Genomic DNA, 24,962 nt, shown 5'->3' with positions numbered 1-24,962 from the left:
CTATTCTCCAATAGTAGTTCAGGCAGAAGTCATTCTAGATAACAATCAGTGCGGGATCCTCCATGTATTTTACACAGCCCATGGCAGGGGACATCTAATCAGGTGAGACAGACTGATTAGATTTATTCTGTTTGTTGGCTTTGTTTTTTTAGGCCTGAATTTTTCACATTTCAATTAATTGTAGGTCAAGTATCAGGCGGATTCTTCACTGGGCTTCAAATGTGATAAAGCTGCTTCTTATTTTTAAGAAGGCCGTTGCAATCCTGCATTTATTTTACACCTCAGTGCATGTTTTACACACAAACACACACCCCCCCTCACACACACACACATCAACAAACACAAACACATAATTAGAGCACATTTAACACTCAAATAAAGCTTTCACTATTAATTCATGACTAAGGTATTCTTTTAATAAGAATTGTGCCTTGGTCTCTACTGGGGAAACATTGTTCAATGTGCGTTCTCTGGTTTGTTGTAGGGCAGTGAATGTTCACTTGTTGGCAATGATATAGAAATGGGGAGTAAGAGTTTAAAAGTTTTTGTAGTAGGTAGGCAGCGTCAGAGTATGGAATCTAAGAATAAGAAATTGGGGAATTTCCACTTTGTTTCTTCATTTCAATCTCCTAATAATTCATATATATTTTCCAAATGTCTCTGAGAAAACAAGGACTAGGTCAATCCACATATCCGTGAACCATAGCAGAATGCAATTCTGAATTTCATATAAACAGTCATAAAATCAAAAAGACAGGTGCTGGGGTTTTGGCTCAGCACTAGAGTGCTGGCTTCGCACTTTCAAAGGTCCTGAGTAGGATCCCCAACACCATATGTGTTGAATGAATGTGAATGAATGAAGCAATGCATGAGTGTATGATGAATGAATTAAAGGTATAAGGAGGAGGAGGAAGAGGAGAAGGAGGAGGAGAAATAGAAGAAGATGATGAGTAATTTGACAGAAGGGAAAATGGGGAGCAGAGTGAGTTTAAAGTGTCGTTTCCAATTCCCAAACGTTAAATTACAGCAGCTGGGATAGAGAGAGAAGATGGGAGGGCAGGAGAGGGGGGAGAGTAGAGGATATAAAAGGTAGCAGAATAGAACAGTTACTAATATGGCATTTTGTAAAAATGTGGATGTGTAAACAATGTGATTGTGCAATCTGTATATGGGGTAACAATGGGAGTTCATAACTCACTTGAATGTAATGTGGGAAATATGATATCTCAAGAGCTATGTAAGGTTCTCAGCAACGAATATAAAAAAGAGGTCTTCATTTTTCTTTGTAGTTGAGGTCTGCTATTTCCGTGACATGTTTAGTTGTGTTCCCTCCTTTAGTCCTCCCATGCTCTAGTTATTCTGATATGGAAAAACTAGCTGATATGCCAACCAGTCTGAAAATCAGTGACAATTTTTCATTAAGCCTAAAGTCACTTCACATTTGCTACAGTCATACTAAATACACTTCATTGTTGGGAGTTTCAAATATATTTCCATCAGCTAGATCACAAGTACCTAGAACTCCCATTCTTGTTTATGTAATAGTGAGTTCATCAGATTAAATGCTGTACTCTTGAATAAAACAAAATAGGAATAATTTACTCATACGCTTCCTATGTAAACCATCTTTATTTACAAAATACTATCTTAAGAATTATAGTTTCATTGAGCTTCAATTGGAGCCAAAGTATAGTCAATTACTGAAATAAAAGCAGTTACTTAAAAACTAAAAATGAGAGAAAAGTCAAATTACATTTGAAGAGAGAGCAACAGTATGAGGTTTCTTGATTGGTTCTGGATGTTGAGTAACAGGCTCATTTGCAGGTGGAAGGAACCCTTCAGGGAAATCACTTGTACTTTCAGAATGCGGGTGTAGAGGGCTGAATTCCAGCTCTTGGGGGAAGATTGAGAGGAAAACCCTCTCCCTGCATAGACACTTCTCATTGGAAATGGAGTGGGTGGCGGGCCAGGTGGAAAATAATCTCCAGGTTCCCATACAAGTTTCCTCGGAGAGGTGGAGGGAAAAAAAAGGTCCTCTTCTCATGAACTGACTCCTTGGGTCAACTGGAAACAAGGCACCCCTTTGATTGCCAGCTTCAGTTCTTCCTCATTCACTTGAAAGAGTCTCCAGCTTGTTTTAGCTTCAGCTATTTGTGATCTGAGGGTTTCAGATTCACCTTGGAGGGACTGTATCCTTCTTGATAGATGCGCCCTCATTTCATCCTGTTGACCATGTTTAGCCTTCTGTGCTTTGAGCTCTTCTTCTACAAAGAGCATTTCAACGCCATGGCTGGATTCGGACCAATGCAGCTTTTCGTAGGTTGCCTCCAGATGTTGTGCTTCCCTTGAACTCTTCTCAAACCTGCAGTCCTTTAAAGATGAGGCTAAGCCTTCATGTTCTTTTTCAACAAGGCTCACTTTTTCAAGAAGTCCACACTTTTTTTCAATAAGTCCCGCAAGATTTACAGCCAGCTTTTTTTCTCTTCCCACGTAAAGCCTGCTACTAACCGACTGAAAACATCTCCAGAAAAGTAAGAGAACAGCCAAAAATCTAAGAGCTGTACACATCACCAACTCCCAAGGAAAGCCATAAGGAAGATGGCCTGGCTTCATGTCTTCGGACAATGCTGCCACAACCGTTGGTGCTTCTTCCAGAACCACCCACTAGTATGGCTGAGAGGCAGCCCTTGGCTCCTCCATCACACCAAGACGGCTTTGGCTCTTGCCACCACAACCACAGCCTGCCCAGGCAGGCCAACGCAGGCTGTGGACACTCAGGTGTTTGGTCAGGAACTCCAATCTGCACCAGGCAACGGAGCAGACCACTGCGATCCCCTTCAGGGTGTGAGCGTATGGCAGGTGGTGGGCGTATGTTGGTGGGAGCCATGATCAAGGGCTCCCAGGAGCCTTGTTGTGCTCCGCTGCCCATCAGGGGAGTCTTGTCCCCTTCCCTACCCAGTGCATCCTCAAGTGCCACAGGTTTAGGTCCCTCCCACTCCAGCCAGAGAGAATTCCTCCCCATGCCACACACCCCTTGATTTGGTTTAGGACAGGCCAAGGCGGGGCTTAGTAGGAAGATTCCATCCAGTCATCATAACATTCAGTTTGATGTCACTCAAATTCTAAAGCTGTCTAAACTGTTCAAACAGCTTTCAAGGCCTATATTGGTCTTTGTGTCGCTTGCCTTTTGTTTTATTTTATTTTATTTTATTTTATTTATTTTTTTTTTTTTTGGCCTTTAGTTTTAGTGACTCAGTCCTTTCCCTGCCCTTGTACTCTCCATATTTCCTCCTTCCTTGCTTCCTTCCTCCCTTCCTGGTTTTTCCCCTTTTTCTTCTTCCTTCCTTTCTACCTTCTTCCATCCCTCCAAATTTGCCTCCCTCCCTTCCAACTTTTTCTCTCCCTTCCGTCCCTTTTTTTTTTTTCTTGCAAGTGTTTGGGGTGAAAATCCATGGCAGGCCAGCCCCAAGCTAGGCAAGGTCAATGCCAGTGAGCTACAACATCCCCAGACCTGCTGCCACTTCCTATGCAAGTAATTTGAATTATCTCTAAAGAGAAATTCTCACATTAGTCTACTTTCAGTAATTTCAGAAGAGTTGCTAACATGGGCACAAATCAGTTATGACAAGTCATTTTTGAGAAGCACGGCACAGAAAATGTTCCCAAAAAGAGGGTATTGAAAACGTCAGTTGGTTTTCAGGTCAGCATTTCTAGACTAGTATTTTTGAAAATTCTTCAAACTCTTCTTTCAGATGTTTTTTTTTTTTTTTGGACTTTTCTTGGGCTTGAAAACATCTAATTAAGCTGGCTGGTCCTTATAAATATATAGCCAAGAGAAGGATGGATATGACTCTCTGAAATGGATGTAAATCATGAACGTGAATTATTTTGTTGATGTTAAGACAACGAGTTCATGGCTTGATGTACCAAAAGGACATCCCAACATTGTTTTCCTCCCAAGTTAGCACTTGACTTGTTGATGAGTCACATATGAGGTTCGAAGGAGAAGATGCACAAGTCATCACTGGTTTTGTAAGCATGCAAGTTCCAAGCCCATAGGCCACCATGCATGATTAGACCTGTTGTTATTTACACTTACATGGCCAGAGCTGTATCACTGTCTCAAAGTTGCCAAATGAGAGTAGCTTGTTTTCCTCTCCAGCACCTGTATCGAATGACCAGCTTTCAAGTGGACTTCCCTGAGCCTTTTCAGTATCTGAACATGCGAGTCCAAAACACTTTAGTCCTACTACTGAAAAGGATACTCACTGTAACACTGTTTTTCTGACCATTAAATGGACAATAAGGTGACCCTGGTGTGCAAAGAACAGGACTCATTGAAGATGTAATGCCTGTTGGTGAATGACACTTTTCTAGGTTTCACGGGCCATGTGGAGGAATCAGCCCAAACACCTTGAAATACCACTTAATTCATAGTTTACTTAAGGACACATGTGGCTTAGGGAGAACTTCTTTCCTCTGAAAGTGTTTCTTCAAACGAGATGAGAGTCGAAAAGAAGGTATTGAGAACACTAAGTAAAATGGCTGTGCTTTGTGGAACTGGGAGGATTCCTCAATACATGTAACAATGTTTGTCACTGCCTTTGGACCTAACACGTATCAGTGTATATGAACAGAGGCACAGCAAGAAAGATAGCTGGCATAAAACACCAAGGGGAAGGGGCTAAGCTGCCTTACTAGGTTTACTTTTTTCACTCTGGTGGCACTTTCTGTTGTCTGTATGAACAGAGTTTCCAAGTACTTTCCCACTTAGCCGGCCTCTCTGTTATTCATACAGTTGAACTACCGGGGAGAGATGGATTAGTTTACCACCTGTGAGGCCTTTTCTTCCACATTTTCTGCCCATTGCATGCTTTGGTTTTTTCCAGCTCTTCCTACAAGCCCCCCTAATCCTGATCTCCCCTTAGTCCTTATGATTACTTTAAGTTTTCCCTTTGCTCCTGTTCATGGAGTCCTGTGTACAGATATACCTGATTCTATTGAACTCTACTTAATCCTTTCTCACCTCTGTGCTCCTTTTACCAAGTCACTCCTCAACACTTACTGTAACCCTTTGAATATTTTGTCCATTGTCATTTACAAAACTCTTTAAAAATTGAACCATTTCGCATGCAGATACAGTCTTCTTGGTCTGCTATTAATCCCCCACTACTGACATTGTAAGTAATTGAAATGTACACTTCAAGACCGTTTTCAGATTTTTGATTTCTGTATATCTATCTGTCTCTCTATTTACAAACATAACATGGTATTCTGAAAGTATCGTTCTGCTTTTGGAGCACTACATTGTGTTTTTCAGAAGCAGGCCTATAACACAGAGATGAATTCATGTTACCTAGGTTGAGTTCAAATTGGTATGTGCACTGTGATTCCCATTATATTGTTCTACCTACTAATGGACAGTTAAGTTATATCCAGACCTCCCCCCCTCCCGCATTAAGTAAAACCCCTGTGGAGAGACATGTAGATGCCTTTATGAACATATTGATAATTTTTCATGGCAGTGTTTTCCAAAAACCAGTTAGTAAAATCAATTGATTCCTTTGCAGCCTGAAGTTACCTTCATTCCAGTTTACCGGTATAAGAACCACAGTACATCAGCAACTATTCTCCAATAGTAGTTCAGGCAGAAGTCATTCTAGATAACAATCAGTGCGGGATCCTCCATGTATTTTACACAGCCCATGGCAGGGGACATCTAATCAGGTGAGACAGACTGATTAGATTTATTCTGTTTGTTTTCTTTGTTTTTTTAGGCCTGAATTTTTCACATTTCAATTAATTGTAGGTCAAGTATCAGGCGGATTCTTCCCTGGGCTTCAAATGTGATAAAGCTGCTTCTTATTTTTAAGAAGGCCGTTGCAATCCTGCATTTATTTTACACCTCAGTGCATGTTTTACACACAAACACACACCCCCCCTCACACACACACACATCAACAAACAGAAACACATAATTAGAGCACATTTAACACTCAAATAAAGCTTTCACTATTAATTCATGACTAAGGTATTCTTTTAATAAGAATTGTGCCTTGGTCTCTACTGGGGAAACATTGTTCAATGTGCGTTCTCTGGTTTGTTGTAGGGCAGTGAATGTTCACTTGTTGGCAATGATATAGAAATGGGGAGTAAGAGTTTAAAAGTTTTTATAGTAGGTAGGCAGCGTCAGAGTATGGAATCTAAGAATAAGAAATTGGGGAATTTCCACTTTGTTTCTTCATTTCAATCTCCTAATAATTCATATATATTTTCCAAATGTCTCTGAGAAAACAAGGACTAGGTCAATCCACATAACCGTGAACCATAGCAGAATGCAATTCTGAATTTCATATAAACAGTCATAAAATCAAAAAGACAGGTGCTGGGGTTTTGGCTCAGCACTAGAGTGCTGGCTTCGCACTTTCAAAGGTCCTGAGTAGGATCCCCAACACCATATGTGTTGAATGAATGTGAATGAATGAAGCAATGCATGAGTGTATGATGAATGAATTAAAGGTATAAGGAGGAGGAGGAAGAGGAGAAGGAGGAGGAGAAATAGAAGAAGATGATGAGTAATTTGACAGAATAGAAAATGGGGAGCAGAGTGAGTTTAAAGTGTGGTTTCCAATTCCCAAACGTTAAATTACAGCAGCTGGGATAGAGAGAGAAGATGGGAGGGCAGGAGAGGGGGGGAGAGTAGAGGATAGAAAAGGTAGCAGAATAGAACAGTTACTAATATGGCATTTTGTAAAAATGTGGATGTGTAAACAATGTGATTGTGCAATCTGTATATGGGGTAACAATGGGAGTTCATAACTCACTTGAATCTAATGTGGGAAATATGATATCTCAAGAGCCATGTAATGTTCTCAGCAACGAATATAAAAAAGAGGTCTTCATTTTTCTTTGTAGTTGAGGTCTCCTATTTCCGTGACATGTTTAGTTGTGTTCCCTCCTTTAGTCCTCCCATGCTCTAGTTATTCTGATATGGAAAAACTAGCTGATATGCCCAACCAGTCTGAAAATCAGTGACAATTTTTCATTAAGCCTAAAGTCACTTCACATTTGCTACAGTCATACTAAATACACTTCTTTGTTGGGAGTTTCAAATATATTTCCATCAGCTAGATCACAAGTACCTAGAACTCCCATTCTTGTTTATGTAATAGTGAGTTCATCAGATTAAATGCTGTACTCTTGAATAAAACAAAATAGGAATAATTTACTCATCAGCTTCCTATGTAAACCATCTTTATTTACAAAATACTATCTTAAGAATTATAGTTTCATTGAGCTTCAATTGGAGCCAAAGTATAGTCAATTACTGAAATAAAAGCAGTTACTTAAAAACTAAAAATGAGAGAAAAGTCAAATTACATTTGAAGAGAGAGCAACAGTATGAGGTTTCTTGATTGGTTCTGGATGTTGAGTAACAGGCTCATTTGCAGGTGGAAGGAACCCTTCAGGGAAATCACTTGTACTTTCAGAATGCGGGTGTAGAGGGCTGAATTCCAGCTCTTGGGGGAAGATTGAGAGGAAAACCCTCTCCCTGCATAGACACTTCGCATTGGAAATGGAGTGGGTGGCGGGCCAGGTGGAAAATAATCTCCAGGTTCCCATACAAGTTTCCTCGGAGAGGTGGAGGGAAAAAAAAGGTCCTCTTCTCATGAACTGACTCCTTGGGTCAACTGGAAACAAGGCACCCCTTTGATTGCCAGCTTCAGTTCTTCCTCATTCACTTGAAAGAGTCTCCAGCTTGTTTTAGCTTCAGCTATTTGTGATCTGAGGGTTTCAGATTCACCTTGGAGGGACTGTATCCTTCTTGATAGATGCGCCCTCTTTTCATCCTGTTGACCATGTTTAGCCTTCTGTGCTTTGAGCTCTTCTTCTAGAAAGAGCATTTCAACGCCATGGCTGGATTCGGACCAATGCAGCTTTTCGTAGGTTGCCTCCAGATGTTGTGCTTCCCTTGAACTCTTCTCAAACCTGCAGTCCTTTAAAGATGAGGCTAAGCCTTCATGTTCTTTTTCAACAAGGCTCACTTTTTCAAGAAGTCCACACTTTTTTTCAATAAGTCCCGCAAGATTTACAGCCAGCTTTTTTTCTCTTCCCACGTAAAGCCTGCTACTAACCGACTGAAAACATCTCCAGAAAAGTAAGAGAACAGCCAAAAATCTAAGAGCTGTACACATCACCAACTCCCAAGGAAAGCCATAAGGAAGATGGCCTGGCTTCATGTCTTCGGACAATGCTGCCACAACCGTTGGTGCTTCTTCCAGAACCACCCACTAGTATGGCTGAGAGGCAGCCCTTGGCTCCTCCATCACACCAAGACGGCTTTGGCTCTTGCCACCACAACCACAGCCTGCCCAGGCAGGCCAACGCAGGCTGTGGACACTCAGGTGTTTGGTCAGGATCTCCAATCTGCACCAGGCAACGGAGCAGACCACTGCGATCCCCTTCAGGGTGTGAGCGTATGGCAGGTGGTGGGCGTATGTTGGTGGGAGCCATGATCAAGGGCTCCCAGGAGCCTTGTTGTGCTCCGCTGCCCATCAGGGGAGTCTTGTCCCCTTCCCTACCCAGTGCATCCTCAAGTGCCACAGGTTTAGGTCCCTCCCACTCCAGCCAGAGAGAATTCCTCCCCATGCCACACACCCCTTGATTTGGTTTAGGCCAGGCCAAGGCGGGGCTTAGTAGGAAGATTCCATCCAGTCTTCATAACATTCAGTTTGATGTCACTCAAATTCTAAAGCTGTCTAAACTGTTCAAACAACTTTCAAGGCCTATATTGGTCTTTGTGTCGCTTGCCTTTTGTTTTATTTTATTTTATTTTATTTTTTGTTTTTTGTTTTTTTGGCCTTTAGTTTTAGTGACTCAGTCCTTTCCCTGCCCTTGTACTCTCCCTATTTCCTCCTTCCTTGTTTCCTTCCTCCCTTCCTGGTTTTTCTCCTTTTCTTCTTCCTTCTTTTCTACCTCCCTCCATCCCTCCAACTTTGCCTCCCTCCCTTCCAACTTTTTCTCTCCCTTCCGTCCCTTTTTTTTTCTTGCAAGTGTTTGGGGTGAAAATCCATGGCAGGCCAGCCCCAAGCTAGGCAAGGTCACTGCCAGTGAGCTACAACATCCCCAGACCTGCTGCCACTTCCTACGCAAGTATTTTGAATTATCTCTAAAGAGAAACTCTCACATTAGTCTACTTTCAGTAATTTCAGAAGAGTTGCTAACATGGGCACAAATCAGTCATGACAAATCATTTTTGAGAAGCACGGCACAGAAAATGTTCCCAAAAAGAGGGTATTGAAAACGTCAGTTGGTTTTCAGGTCAGCATTTCTAGACTAGTATTTGTTGAAAATTCTTCAAACTCTTCTTTCAGATTTTTTTTTTTTTTTGGACTTTTCTTGAGCTTGAAAACATCTAAGGAAGCTGGCTGGTCCTTATAAATATATAGCCAAGAGAAGGATGGATATTACTCTCTGAAATGGATGTAAATCATGAACGCGAATTATATTGTTGATGTTAAGAAAACGAGTTCATGGCTTGATGTACCAAAAGGACATCCCAACATTGTTTTCCTCCCAAGTTATCACTTGACTTGTTGATGAGTCACATATGAGGTTCAAAGGAGAAGATGCACAAGTCATCACTGGTTTTGTAAGCATGCAAGTTCCAAGCCCATAGGCCACCATGCATGATTAGACCTGTTGTTATTTACACTTACATGGCCAGAGCTGTATCACTGTCTCAAAGTTGCCAAATGAGAGTAGCTTGTTTTCCTCTCCAGCACCTGTATCGAATGACCAGCTTTCAAGTGGACTTCCCTGAGCCTTTTCAGTATCTGAACATGCGAGTCCAAAACACTTTAGTCCTACTACTAAAAAGGATACTCACTGTAACACTGTTTTTCTGACCATTAAATGGACAATAAGGTGACCCTGGTGTGCAAAGAACAGGACTCATTGAAGATGTAATGCCTGTTGGTGAATGACACTTTTCTAGGTTTCACGGGCCATGTGGAGGAATCAGCCCAAACACCTTGAAATACCACTTAATTCATAGTTTACTTAAGGACACATGTGGCTTAGGGAGAACTTCTTTCCTCTGAAAGTGTTTCTTCAATCGAGATGAGAGTCGAAAAGAAGGTATTGAGAACACTAAGTAAAATGGCTGTGCTTTGTGGAACTGGGAGGATTCCTCAATACATGTAACAATGTTTGTCACTGCCTTTGGACCTAACACGTATCAGTGTATATGAACAGAGGCACAGCAAGAAAGATAGCTGGCATAAAACACCAAGGGGAAGGGGCTAAGCTGCCTTACTAGGTTTACTTTTTTCACTCTGGTGGCACTTTCTGTTGTCTGTATGAACAGAGTTTCCAAGTACTTTCCCACTTAGCCGGCCTCTCTGTTATTCATACAGTTGAACTACCAGGGAGAGATGGATCAGTTTACCACCTGTGAGGCCTTTTCTTCCACATTTTCTGCCCATTGCATGCTTTGGTTTTTTCCAGCTCTTCCTACAAGCCCCCCTAATCCTGATCTCCCCTTAGTCCTTATGATTTCTTTAAGTTTCCCCTTTGCTCCTGTTCATGGAGTCCTGTGTACAGATATTATACCTGATTCTATTGAACTCTACTTAATCCTTTCTCACCTCTGTGCTCCTTTTACCAAGTCACTCCTCAACACTTACTGTAACCCTTTGATTTTTTGTCCATTGTCATTTAAAAAACTCTTTAAAAATTGAACCATTTCGCATGCAGATACAGTCTTCTTGGTCTGCTATTAATCCCCCACTACTGACATTGTAACTTATTGAAATGTACACTTCCAGACGGTTTTCAGATTTTTGATTTCTGTATATCTATCTGTCTCTCTATTTACAAACATAACATGGTATTCTGAAAGTATCGTTCTGCTTTTGGAGCACTACATTGTGTTTTTCAGAAGCAGGCCTATAACAAAGAGATGAATCCATGTTACCTAGGTTGAGTTCAAATTGGTATGTGCACTGTGATTCCCATTATATTGTTCTACCTACTAATGGACAGTTAAGTTATATCCAGACCTCCCCCCCTCCCCCATTAAGTAAAACCCCTGTGGAGAGACATGTGGATGCCTTTATGAACATATTGATAATTTTTCATGGCAGTGTTTTCCAAAAACCAGTTAGTAAAATCAATTGATTCCTTTGCAGCCTGAAGTTACCTTCATTCCAATTTACTGGTATAAGAACCACAGTACATCAGCAACTATTCTCCAATAGTATTTCAGGCAGAAGTCATTCTAGATAACAATCAGTGCGGGATCCTCCATGTATTTTACACAGCCCATGGCAGGGGAAATCTAATCAGGTGAGACAGACTGATTAGATTTATTCTGTTTGTTGGCTTTGTTTTTTTAGGCCTGAATTTTTCACATTTCAATTAATTGTAGGTCAAGTATCAGGCGGATTCTTCCCTGGGCTTCAAATGTGATAAAGCTGCTTCTTATTTTTAAGAAGGCCGTTGCAATCCTGCATTTATTTTACACCTCAGTGCATGTTTTACACACAAACACACACCCCCCCCTTCACACACACACACATCAACAAACACAATCACATAATTAGAGCACATTTAACACTCAAATAAAGCTTTCACTATTAATTCATGACTAAGGTATTCTTTTAATAAGAATTGTGCCTTGGTCTCTACTGGGGAAACATTGTTCAATGTGCGTTCTCTGGTTTGTTGTAGGGCCGTGAATGTTCACTTGTTGGCAATGATATAGAAATGGGGAGTAAGAGTTTAAAAGTTTTTATAGTAGGTAGGCAGCGTCAGAGTATGGAATCTAAGAATAAGAAATTGGGGAATTTCCACTTTGTTTCTTCATTTCAATCTCCTAATAATTCATATATATTTTCCAAATGTCTCTGAGAAAACAAGGACTAGGTCAATCCACATAACCGTGAACCATAGCAGAATGCAATTCTGAATTTCATATAAACAGTCATAAAATCAAAAAGACAGGTGCTGGGGTTTTGGCTCAGCACTAGAGTGCTGGCTTCGCACTTTCAAAGGTCCTGAGTAGGATCCCCAACACCATATGTGTTGAATGAATGTGAATGAATGAAGCAATGCATGAGTGTATGATGAATGAATTAAAGGTATAAGGAGGAGGAGGAAGAGGAGAAGGAGGAGGAGAAATAGAAGAAGATGATGAGTAATTTGACAGAATAGAAAATGGGGAGCAGAGTGAGTTTAAAGTGTGGTTTCCAATTCCCAAACGTTAAATTACAGCAGCTGGGATAGAGAGAGAAGATGGGAGGGCAGGAGAGGGGGGGAGAGTAGAGGATAGAAAAGGTAGCAGAATAGAACAGTTACTAATATGGCATTTTGTAAAAATGTGGATGTGTAAACAATGTGATTGTGCAATCTGTATATGGGGTAACAATGGGAGTTCATAACTCACTTGAATCTAATGTGGGAAATATGATATCTCAAGAGCCATGTAATGTTCTCAGCAACGAATATAAAAAAGAGGTCTTCATTTTTCTTTGTAGTTGAGGTCTCCTATTTCCGTGACATGTTTAGTTGTGTTCCCTCCTTTAGTCCTCCCATGCTCTAGTTATTCTGATATGGAAAAACTAGCTGATATGCCCAACCAGTCTGAAAATCAGTGACAATTTTTCATTAAGCCTAAAGTCACTTCACATTTGCTACAGTCATACTAAATACACTTCTTTGTTGGGAGTTTCAAATATATTTCCATCAGCTAGATCACAAGTACCTAGAACTCCCATTCTTGTTTATGTAATAGTGAGTTCATCAGATTAAATGCTGTACTCTTGAATAAAACAAAATAGGAATAATTTACTCATAAGCTTCCTATGTAAACCATCTTTATTTACAAAATACTATCTTAAGAATTATAGTTTCATTGAGCTTCAATTGGAGCCAAAGTATAGTCAATTACTGAAATAAAAGCAGTCACTTAAAAACTAAAAATGAGAGAAAAGTCAAATTACATTTGAAGAGAGAGCAACAGTATGAGGTTTCTTGATTGGTTCTGGATGTTGAGTAACAGGCTCATTTGCAGGTGGAAGGAACCCTTCAGGGAAATCACTTGTACTTTCAGAATGCGGGTGTAGAGGGCTGAATTCCAGCTCTTGGGGGAAGATTGAGAGGAAAACCCTCTCCCTGCATAGACACTTCGCATTGGAAATGGAGTGGGTGGCGGGCCAGGTGGAAAATAATCTCCAGGTTCCCATACAAGTTTCCTCGGAGAGGTGGAGGGAAAAAAAAGGTCCTCTTCTCATGAACTGACTCCTTGGGTCAACTGGAAACAAGGCACCCCTTTGATTGCCAGCTTCAGTTCTTCCTCATTCACTTGAAAGAGTCTCCAGCTTGTTTTAGCTTCAGCTATTTGTGATCTGAGGGTTTCAGATTCACCTTGGAGGGACTGTATCCTTCTTGATAGATGCGCCCTCTTTTCATCCTGTTGACCATGTTTAGCCTTCTGTGCTTTGAGCTCTTCTTCTAGAAAGAGCATTTCAACGCCATGGCTGGATTCGGACCAATGCAGCTTTTCGTAGGTTGCCTCCAGATGTTGTGCTTCCCTTGAACCCTTCTCAAACCTGCAGTCCTTTAAAGATGAGGCTAAGCCTTCATGTTCTTTTTCAACAAGGCTCACTTTTTCAAGAAGTCCACACTTTTTTTCAATAAGTCCCGCAAGATTTACAGCCAGCTTTTTTTCTCTTCCCACGTAAAGCCTTCTACTAACCGACTGAAAACATCTCCAGAAAAGTAAGAGAACAGCCAAAAATCTAAGAGCTGTACACATCACCAACTCCCAAGGAAAGCCATAAGGAAGATGGCCTGGCTTCATGTCTTCGGACAATGCTGCCACAACCGTTGGTGCTTCTTCCAGAACCACCCACTAGTATGGCTGAGAGGCAGCCCTTGGCTCCTCCATCACACCAAGACGGCTTTGGCTCTTGCCACCACAACCACAGCCTGCCCAGGCAGGCCAACGCAGGCTGTGGACACTCAGGTGTTTGGTCAGGAACTCCAACCTGCACCAGGCAACGGAGCAGACCACTGCGATCCCCTTCAGGGTGTGAGCGTATGGCAGGTGGTGGGCGTATGTTGGTGGGAGCCATGATCAAGGGCTCCCAGGAGCCTTGTTGTGCTCAACTGCCCATCAGGGGAGTCTTGTCCCCTTCCCTACCCAGTGCATCCTCAAGTGCCACAGGTTTAGGTCCCTCCCACTCCAGCCAGAGAGAATTCCTCCCCATGCCACACACCCCTTGATTTGGTTTAGGCCAGGCCAAGGCGGGGCTTAGTAGGAAGATTCCATCCAGTCTTCATAACATTCAGTTTGATGTCACTCAAATTCTAAAGCTGTCTAAACTGTTCAAACAACTTTCAAGGCCTATATTGGTCTTTGTGTCGCTTGCCTTTTGTTTTATTTTATTTTATTTTATTTTTTGTTTTTTGTTTTTTTGGCCTTTAGTTTTAGTGACTCAGTCCTTTCCCTGCCCTTGTACTCTCCCTATTTCCTCCTTCCTTGTTTCCTTCCTCCCTTCCTGGTTTTTCTCCTTTTCTTCTTCCTTCTTTTCTACCTCCCTCCATCCCTCCAACTTTGCCTCCCTCCCTTCCAACTTTTTCTCTCCCTTCCGTCCCTTTTTTTTTCTTGCAAGTGTTTGGGGTGAAAATCCATGGCAGGCCAGCCCCAAGCTAGGCAAGGTCACTGCCAGTGAGCTACAACATCCCCAGACCTGCTGCCACTTCCTACGCAAGTATTTTGAATTATCTCTAAAGAGAAACTCTCACATTAGTCTACTTTCAGTAATTTCAGAAGAGTTGCTAACATGGGCACAAATCAGTCATGACAAATCATTTTTGAGAAGCACGGCACAGAAAATGTTCCCAAAAAGAGGGTATTGAAAACGTCAGTTGGTTTTCAGGTCAGCATTTCTAGACTAGTATTTGTTGAAAATTCTTCAAACTCTTCTTTCAGATTTTTTTTTTTTTTGGACTTTTCTTGAGCTTGAAAACATCTAAGGAAGCTGGCTGGTCCTTATAAATATATAGCCAAGAGAAGGATGGATATTACTCTCTGAAATGGATGTAAATCATGAACGCGAATTATATTGTTGATGTTAAGAAAACGAGTTCATGGCTTGATGTACCAAAAGGACATCCCAACATTGTTTTCCTCCCAAGTTATCACTTGACTTGTTGATGAGTCACATATGAGGTTCAAAGGAGAAGATGCACAAGTCATCACTGGTTTTGTAAGCATGCAAGTTCCAAGCCCATAGGCCACCATGCATGATTAGACCTGTTGTTATTTACACTTACATGGCCAGAGCTGTATCACTGTCTCAAAGTTGCCAAATGAGAGTAGCTTGTTTTCCTCTCCAGCACCTGTATCGAATGACCAGCTTTCAAGTGGACTTCCCTGAGCCTTTTCAGTATCTGAACATTCGAGTCCAAAACACTTTAGTCCTACTACTAAAAAGGATACTCACTGTAACACTGTTTTTCTGACCATTAAATGGACAATAAGGTGACCCTGGTGTGCAAAGAACAGGACTCATTGAAGATGTAATGCCTGTTGGTGAATGACACTTTTCTAGGTTTCACGGGCCATGTGGAGGAATCAGCCCAAACACCTTGAAATACCACTTAATTCATAGTTTACTTAAGGACACATGTGGCTTAGGGAGAACTTCTTTCCTCTGAAAGTGTTTCTTCAATCGAGATGAGAGTCGAAAAGAAGGTATTGAGAACACTAAGTAAAATGGCTGTGCTTTGTGGAACTGGGAGGATTCCTCAATACATGTAACAATGTTTGTCACTGCCTTTGGACCTAACACGTATCAGTGTATATGAACAGAGGCACAGCAAGAAAGATAGCTGGCATAAAACACCAAGGGGAAGGGGCTAAGCTGCCTTACTAGGTTTACTTTTTTCACTCTGGTGGCACTTTCTGTTGTCTGTATGAACAGAGTTTCCGAGTACTTTCCCACTTAGCCGGCCTCTCTGTTATTCATACAGTTGAACTACCAGGGAGAGATGGATCAGTTTACCACCTGTGAGGCCTTTTCTTCCACATTTTCTGCCCATTGCATGCTTAGGTTTTTTCCAGCTCTTCCTACAAGCCCCCCTAATCCTGATCTCCCCTTAGTCCTTATGATTTCTTTAAGTTTCCCCTTTGCTCCTGTTCATGGAGTCCTGTGTACAGATATTATACCTGATTCTATTGAACTCTACTTAATCCTTTCTCACCTCTGTGCTCCTTTTACCAAGTCACTCCTCAACACTTACTGTAACCCTTTGATTTTTTGTCCATTGTCATTTAAAAAACTCTTTAAAAATTGAACCATTTCGCATGCAGATACAGTCTTCTTGGTCTGCTATTAATCCCCCACTACTGACATTGTAACTTATTGAAATGTACACTTCCAGACGGTTTTCAGATTTTTGATTTCTGTATATCTATCTGTCTCTCTATTTACAAACATAACATGGTATTCTGAAAGTATCGTTCTGCTTTTGGAGCACTACATTGTGTTTTTCAGAAGCAGGCCTATAACAAAGAGATGAATCCATGTTACCTAGGTTGAGTTCAAATTGGTATGTGCACTGTGATTCCCATTATATTGTTCTACCTACTAATGGACAGTTAAGTTATATCCAGACCTCCCCCCCTCCCCCATTAAGTAAAACACCTGTGGAGAGACATGTGGATGCCTTTATGAACATATTGATAATTTTTCATGGCAGTGTTTTCCAAAAACCAGTTAGTAAAATCAATTGATTCCTTTGCAGCCTGAAGTTACCTTCATTCCAATTTACTGGTATAAGAACCACAGTACATCAGCAACTATTCTCCAATAGTATTTCAGGCAGAAGTCATTCTAGATAACAATCAGTGCGGGATCCTCCATGTATTTTACACAGCCCATGGCAGGGGAAATCTAATCAGGTGAGACAGACTGATTAGATTTATTCTGTTTGTTGGCTTTGTTTTTTTAGGCCTGAATTTTTCACATTTCAATTAATTGTAGGTCAAGTATCAGGCGGATTCTTCCCTGGGCTTCAAATGTGATAAAGCTGCTTCTTATTTTTAAGAAGGCCGTTGCAATCCTGCATTTATTTTACACCTCAGTGCATGTTTTACACACAAACACACACCCCCCCCTTCACACACACACACATCAACAAACACAATCACATAATTAGAGCACATTTAACACTCAAATAAAGCTTTCACTATTAATTCATGACTAAGGTATTCTTTTAATAAGAATTGTGCCTTGGTCTCTACTGGGGAAACATTGTTCAATGTGCGTTCTCTGGTTTGTTGTAGGGCCGTGAATGTTCACTTGTTGGCAATGATATAGAAATGGGGAGTAAGAGTTTAAAAGTTTTTATAGTAGGTAGGCAGCGTCAGAGTATGGAATCTAAGAATAAGAAATTGGGGAATTTCCACTTTGTTTCTTCATTTCAATCTCCTAATAATTCATATATATTTTCCAAATGTCTCTGAGAAAACAAGGACTAGGTCAATCCACATAACCGTGAACCATAGCAGAATGCAATTCTGAATTTCATATAAACAGTCATAAAATCAAAAAGACAGGTGCTGGGGTTTTGGCTCAGCACTAGAGTGCTGGGTTCGCACTTTCAAAAGTCCTGAGTAGGATCCCCAACACCATATGTGTTGAATGAATGTGAATGAATGAAGCAATGCATGAGTGTATGATGAATGAATTAAAGGTATAAGGAGGAGGAGGAAGAGGAGAAGGAGGAGGAGAAATAGAAGAAGATGATGAGTAATTTGACAGAAGGGAAAATGGGGAGCAGAGTGAGTTTAAAATGTGGTTTCCAATTCCCAAACGTTAAATTACAGCATCTAGGATAGAGAGAGAAGATGAGAGGGCAGGAGAGGGGGGCAGAGTAGAGGATAGAAAAGGTAGCAGAATAGAACAGTTACTAATATGGCATTTTGTAAAAATGTGGATGTGTAAACAATGTGATTGTGCAATCTGTATATGGGGTAACAATGGGAGTTCATAACTCACTTGAATCTAATGTGGGAAATATGATATCTCAAGAGCCATGTAATGTTCTCAGCAATGAATATAAAAAAGAGGTCTTCATTTTTCTTGGTAGTTGAGGTCTCCTATTTCCGTGACATGTTTAGTTGTGTTCCCTCCTTTAGTCCTCCCATGCTCTAGTTATTCTGATATGGAAAAACTAGCTGATATGCCCAACCAGTCTGAAAATCAGTGACAATTTTTCATTAAGCCTAAAGTCACTTCACATTTGCTACAGTCATACTAAATACACTTCTTTGTTGGGAGTTTCAAATATATTTCCATCAGCTAGATCACAAGTACCTAGAACTCCCATTCTTGTTTATGTAATAGTGAGCTCATCAGATTAAATGCTGTGCTCTTGAATAAAACAAAATAGGAATAATTTACTCATAAGCTTCCTATGTAAACCATCTTTATTTACAAAATACTATCTTAAGAATTATAGTTTCATTGAGCTTCAATTGGAGCCAAAGTATAGTCAATTACTGAAGTAAAAGCAGTTACTTAAAAACTAAAAATGAGAGAAAAGTCAAATTACATTTGAAGAGAGAGCAACAGTATGAGGTTTCTTGATTGGTTCTGGATGTTGAGTAACAGGCTCATTTGCAGGTGGAAGGAACCCTTCAGGGAAATCACTTGTACTTTCAGAATGCGGGTGTAGAGGGCTGAATTCCAGCTCTTGGGGGAAGATTGAGAGGAAAACCCTCTCCCTGCATAGACACTTCGCATTGGAAATGGAGTGGGTGGCGGGCCAGGTGGAAAATAATCTCCAGGTTCCCATACAAGTTTCCTCGGAGAGGTGGAGAGAAAAAAAAGGTCCTCTTCTCATGAACTGACTCCTTGGGTCAACTGGAAACAAGGCACCCCTTTGATTGCCAGCTTCAGTTCTTCCTCATTCACTTGAAAGATTCTCCAGCTTGTTTTAGCTTCAGCTATTTGTGATCTGAGGGTTTCAGATTCACCTTGGAGGGACTGTATCCTTCTTGATAGATGCGCCCTCATTTCATCCTGTTGACCATGTTTAGCCTTCTGTGCTTTGAGCTCTTCTTCTAGAAAGAGCATTTCAACTCCATGGCTGGATTCGGACCAATGCAGCTTTTCGTAGGTTGCCTCCAGATGTTGTGCTTCCCTTGAACCCTTCTCAAACCTGCAGTCCTTTAAAGATGAGGCTAAGCCTTCATGTTCTTTTTCAACAAGGCTCACTTTTTCAAGAAGTCCACACTTTTTTTCAATAAGTCCCGCAAGATTTACAGCCAGCTTTTTTTCTCTTCCCACGTAAAGCCTGCTACTAACCGACTGAAAACATCTCCAGAAAAGTAAGAGAACAGCCAAAAATCTAAGAGCTGTACACATCACCAACTCCCAAGGAAAGCCATAAGGAAGATGGCCTGGCTTCATGTCTTCGGACAATGCTGCCACAACCGTTGGTGCTTCTTCCAGAACCACCCACTAGTATGGCTGAGAGGCAGCCCTTGGCTCCTCCATCACACCAAGACGGCTTTGGCTCTTGCCACCACAACCACAGCCTGCCCAGGCAGGCCAACGCAGGCTGTGGACACTCAGGTGTTTGGTCAGGAACTCCAACCTGCACCAGGCAACGGAGCAGACCACTGCGATCCCCTTCAGGGTGTGAGCGTATGGCAGGTGGTGGGCGTATGTTGGTGGGAGCCATGATCAAGGGCTCCCAGGAGCCTTGTTGTGCTCAACTGCCCATCAGGGGAGTCTTGTCCCCTTCCCTACCCAGTGCATCCTCAAGTGCCACAGGTTTAGGTCCCTCCCACTCCAGCCAGAGAGAATTCCTCCCCATGCCACACACCCCTTGATTTGGTTTAGGCCAGGCCAAGGCGGGGCTTAGTAGGAAGATTCCATCCAGTCTTCATAACATTCAGTTTGATGTCACTCAAATTCTAAAGCTGTCTAAACTGTTCAAACAACTTTCAAGGCCTATATTGGTCTTTGTGTCGCTTGCCTTTTGTTTTATTTTATTTTATTTTATTTTTTGTTTTTTGTTTTTTTGGCCTTTAGTTTTAGTGACTCAGTCCTTTCCCTGCCCTTGTACTCTCCCTATTTTCTCCTTCCTTGCTTCCTTCCTCCCTTCCTGGTTTTTCTCCTTTTCTTCTTCCTTCTTTTCTACCTCCCTCCATCCCTCCAACTTTGCCTCCCTCCCTTCCAACTTTTTCTCTCCCTTCCGTCCCTTTTTTTTTCTTGCAAGTGTTTGGGGTGAAAATCCATGGCAGGCCAGCCCCAAGCTAGGCAAGGTCACTGCCAGTGAGCTACAACATCCCCAGACCTGCTGCCACTTCCTACGCAAGTATTTTGAATTATCTCTAAAGAGAAACTCTCACATTAGTCTACTTTCAGTAATTTCAGAAGAGTTGCTAACATGGGCACAAATCAGTCATGACAAATCATTTTTGAGAAGCACGGCACAGAAAATGTTCCCAAAAAGAGGGTATTGAAAACGTCAGTTGGTTTTCAGGTCAGCATTTCTAGACTAGTATTTGTTGAAAATTCTTCAAACTCTTCTTTCAGATTTTTTTTTTTTTGGACTTTTCTTGAGCTTGAAAACATCTAAGGAAGCTGGCTGGTCCTTATAAATATATAGCCAAGAGAAGGATGGATATTACTCTCTGAAATGGATGTAAATCATGAACGCGAATTATATTGTTGATGTTAAGAAAACGAGTTCATGGCTTGATGTACCAAAAGGACATCCCAACATTGTTTTCCTCCCAAGTTATCACTTGACTTGTTGATGAGTCACATATGAGGTTCGAAGGAGAAGATGCACAAGTCATCACTGGTTTTGTAAGCATGCAAGTTCCAAGCCCATAGGCCACCATGCATGATTAGACCTGTTGTTATTTACACTTACATGGCCAGAGCTGTATCACTGTCTCAAAGTTGCCAAATGAGAGTAGCTTGTTTTCCTCTCCAGCACCTGTATCGAATGACCAGCTTTCAAGTGGACTTCCCTGAGCCTTTTCAGTATCTGAACATTCGAGTCCAAAACACTTTAGTCCTACTACTAAAAAGGATACTCACTGTAACACTGTTTTTCTGACCATTAAATGGACAATAAGGTGACCCTGGTGTGCAAAGAACAGGACTCATTGAAGATGTAATGCCTGTTGGTGAATGACACTTTTCTAGGTTTCACGGGCCATGTGGAGGAATCAGCCCAAACACCTTGAAATACCACTTAATTCATAGTTTACTTAAGGACACATGTGGCTTAGGGAGAACTTCTTTCCTCTGAAAGTGTTTCTTCAATCGAGATGAGAGTCGAAAAGAAGGTATTGAGAACACTAAGTAAAATGGCTGTGCTTTGTGGAACTGGGAGGATTCCTCAATACATGTAACAATGTTTGTCACTGCCTTTGGACCTAACACGTATCAGTGTATATGAACAGAGGCACAGCAAGAAAGATAGCTGGCATAAAACACCAAGGGGAAGGGGCTAAGCTGCCTTACTAGGTTTACTTTTTTCACTCTGGTGGCACTTTCTGTTGTCTGTATGAACAGAGTTTCCAAGTACTTTCCCACTTAGCCGGCCTCTCTGTTATTCATACAGTTGAACTACCAGGGAGAGATGGATCAGTTTACCACCTGTGAGGCCTTTTCTTCCACATTTTCTGCCCATTGCATGCTTTGGTTTTTTCCAGCTCTTCCTACAAGCCCCCCTAATCCTGATCTCCCCTTAGTCCTTATGATTTCTTTAAGTTTCCCCTTTGCTCCTGTTCATGGAGTCCTGTGTACAGATATTATACCTGATTCTATTGAACTCTACTTAATCCTTTCTCACCTCTGTGCTCCTTTTACCAAGTCACTCCTCAACACTTACTGTAACCCTTTGATTTTTTGTCCATTGTCATTTAAAAAACTCTTTAAAAATTGAACCATTTCGCATGCAGATACAGTCTTCTTGGTCTGCTATTAATCCCCCACTACTGACATTGTAACTTATTGAAATGTACACTTCCAGACGGTTTTCAGATTTTTGATTTCTGTATATCTATCTGTCTCTCTATTTACAAACATAACATGGTATTCTGAAAGTATCGTTCTGCTTTTGGAGCACTACATTGTGTTTTTCAGAAGCAGGCCTATAACAAAGAGATGAATCCATGTTACCTAGGTTGAGTTCAAATTGGTATGTGCACTGTGATTCCCATTATATTGTTCTACCTACTAATGGACAGTTAAGTTATATCCAGACCTCCCCCCCTCCCCCATTAAGTAAAACCCCTGTGGAGAGACATGTGGATGCCTTTATGAACATATTGATAATTTTTCATGGCAGTGTTTTCCAAAAACCAGTTAGTAAAATCAATTGATTCCTTTGCAGCCTGAAGTTACCTTCATTCCAATTTACTGGTATAAGAACCACAGTACATCAGCAACTATTCTCCAATAGTATTTCAGGCAGAAGTCATTCTAGATAACAATCAGTGCGGGATCCTCCATGTATTTTACACAGCCCATGGCAGGGGAAATCTAATCAGGTGAGACAGACTGATTAGATTTATTCTGTTTGTTGGCTTTGTTTTTTTAGGCCTGAATTTTTCACATTTCAATTAATTGTAGGTCAAGTATCAGGCGGATTCTTCCCTGGGCTTCAAATGTGATAAAGCTGCTTCTTATTTTTAAGAAGGCCGTTGCAATCCTGCATTTATTTTACACCTCAGTGCATGTTTTACACACAAACACACACCCCCCCCCTTCACACACACACACATCAACAAACACAATCACATAATTAGAGCACATTTAACACTCAAATAAAGCTTTCACTGTTAATTCATGACTAAGGTATTCTTTTAATAAGAATTGTGCCTTGGTCTCTACAGGGGAAACATTGTTCAATGTGCGTTCTCTGGTTTGTTGTAGGGCCGTGAATGTTCACTTGTTGGCAATGATATAGAAATGGGGAGTAAGAGTTTAAAAGTTTTTATAGTAGGTAGGCAGCGTCAGAGTATGGAATCTAAGAATAAGAAATTGGGGAATTTCCACTTTGTTTCTTCATTTCAATCTCCTAATAATTCATATATATTTTCCAAATGTCTCTGAGAAAACAAGGACTAGGTCAATCCACATAACCGTGAACCATAGCAGAATGCAATTCTGAATTTCATATAAACAGTCATAAAATCAAAAAGACAGGTGCTGGGGTTTTGGCTCAGCACTAGAGTGCTGGGTTCGCACTTTCAAAAGTCCTGAGTAGGATCCCCAACACCATATGTGTTGAATGAATGTGAATGAATGAAGCAATGCATGAGTGTATGATGAATGAATTAAAGGTATAAGGAGGAGGAGGAAGAGGAGAAGGAGGAGGAGAAATAGAAGAAGATGATGAGTAATTTGACAGAAGGGAAAATGGGGAGCAGAGTGAGTTTAAAATGTGGTTTCCAATTCCCAAACGTTAAATTACAGCATCTAGGATAGAGAGAGAAGATGAGAGGGCAGGAGAGGGGGGCAGAGTAGAGGATAGAAAAGGTAGCAGAATAGAACAGTTACTAATATGGCATTTTGTAAAAATGTGGATGTGTAAACAATGTGATTGTGCAATCTGTATATGGGGTAACAATGGGAGTTCATAACTCACTTGAATCTAATGTGGGAAATATGATATCTCAAGAGCCATGTAATGTTCTCAGCAATGAATATAAAAAAGAGGTCTTCATTTTTCTTTGTAGTTGAGGTCTCCTATTTCCGTGACATGTTTAGTTGTGTTCCCTCCTTTAGTCCTCCCATGCTCTAGTTATTCTGATATGGAAAAACTAGCTGATATGCCCAACCAGTCTGAAAATCAGTGACAATTTTTCATTAAGCCTAAAGTCACTTCACATTTGCTACAGTCATACTAAATACACTTCTTTGTTGGGAGTTTCAAATATATTTCCATCAGCTAGATCACAAGTACCTAGAACTCCCATTCTTGTTTATGTAATAGTGAGCTCATCAGATTAAATGCTGTGCTCTTGAATAAAACAAAATAGGAATAATTTACTCATAAGCTTCCTATGTAAACCATCTTTATTTACAAAATACTATCTTAAGAATTATAGTTTCATTGAGCTTCAATTGGAGCCAAAGTATAGTCAATTACTGAAGTAAAAGCAGTTACTTAAAAACTAAAAATGAGAGAAAAGTCAAATTACATTTGAAGAGAGAGCAACAGTATGAGGTTTCTTGATTGGTTCTGGATGTTGAGTAACAGGCTCATTTGCAGGTGGAAGGAACCCTTCAGGGAAATCACTTGTACTTTCAGAATGCGGGTGTAGAGGGCTGAATTCCAGCTCTTGGGGGAAGATTGAGAGGAAAACCCTCTCCCTGCATAGACACTTCGCATTGGAAATGGAGTGGGTGGCGGGCCAGGTGGAAAATAATCTCCAGGTTCCCATACAAGTTTCCTCGGAGAGGTGGAGAGAAAAAAAAGGTCCTCTTCTCATGAACTGACTCCTTGGGTCAACTGGAAACAAGGCACCCCTTTGATTGCCAGCTTCAGTTCTTCCTCATTCACTTGAAAGATTCTCCAGCTTGTTTTAGCTTCAGCTATTTGTGATCTGAGGGTTTCAGATTCACCTTGGAGGGACTGTATCCTTCTTGATAGATGCGCCCTCATTTCATCCTGTTGACCATGTTTAGCCTTCTGTGCTTTGAGCTCTTCTTCTAGAAAGAGCATTTCAACTCCATGGCTGGATTCAGACCAATGCAGCTTTTCGTAGGTTGCCTCCAGATGTTGTGCTTCCCTTGAACCCTTCTCAAACCTGCAGTCCTTTAAAGATGAGGCTAAGCCTTCATGTTCTTTTTCAACAAGGCTCACTTTTTCAAGAAGTCCACACTTTTTTTCAATAAGTCCCGCAAGATTTA

The sequence above is a fragment of the Callospermophilus lateralis genome, unplaced genomic scaffold (genome assembly GCF_048772815.1).
Source record: "Callospermophilus lateralis isolate mCalLat2 unplaced genomic scaffold, mCalLat2.hap1 Scaffold_841, whole genome shotgun sequence".
Taxonomy (NCBI): domain Eukaryota; kingdom Metazoa; phylum Chordata; class Mammalia; order Rodentia; family Sciuridae; genus Callospermophilus; species Callospermophilus lateralis.
This window is presented reverse-complemented; position numbering follows the sequence as displayed.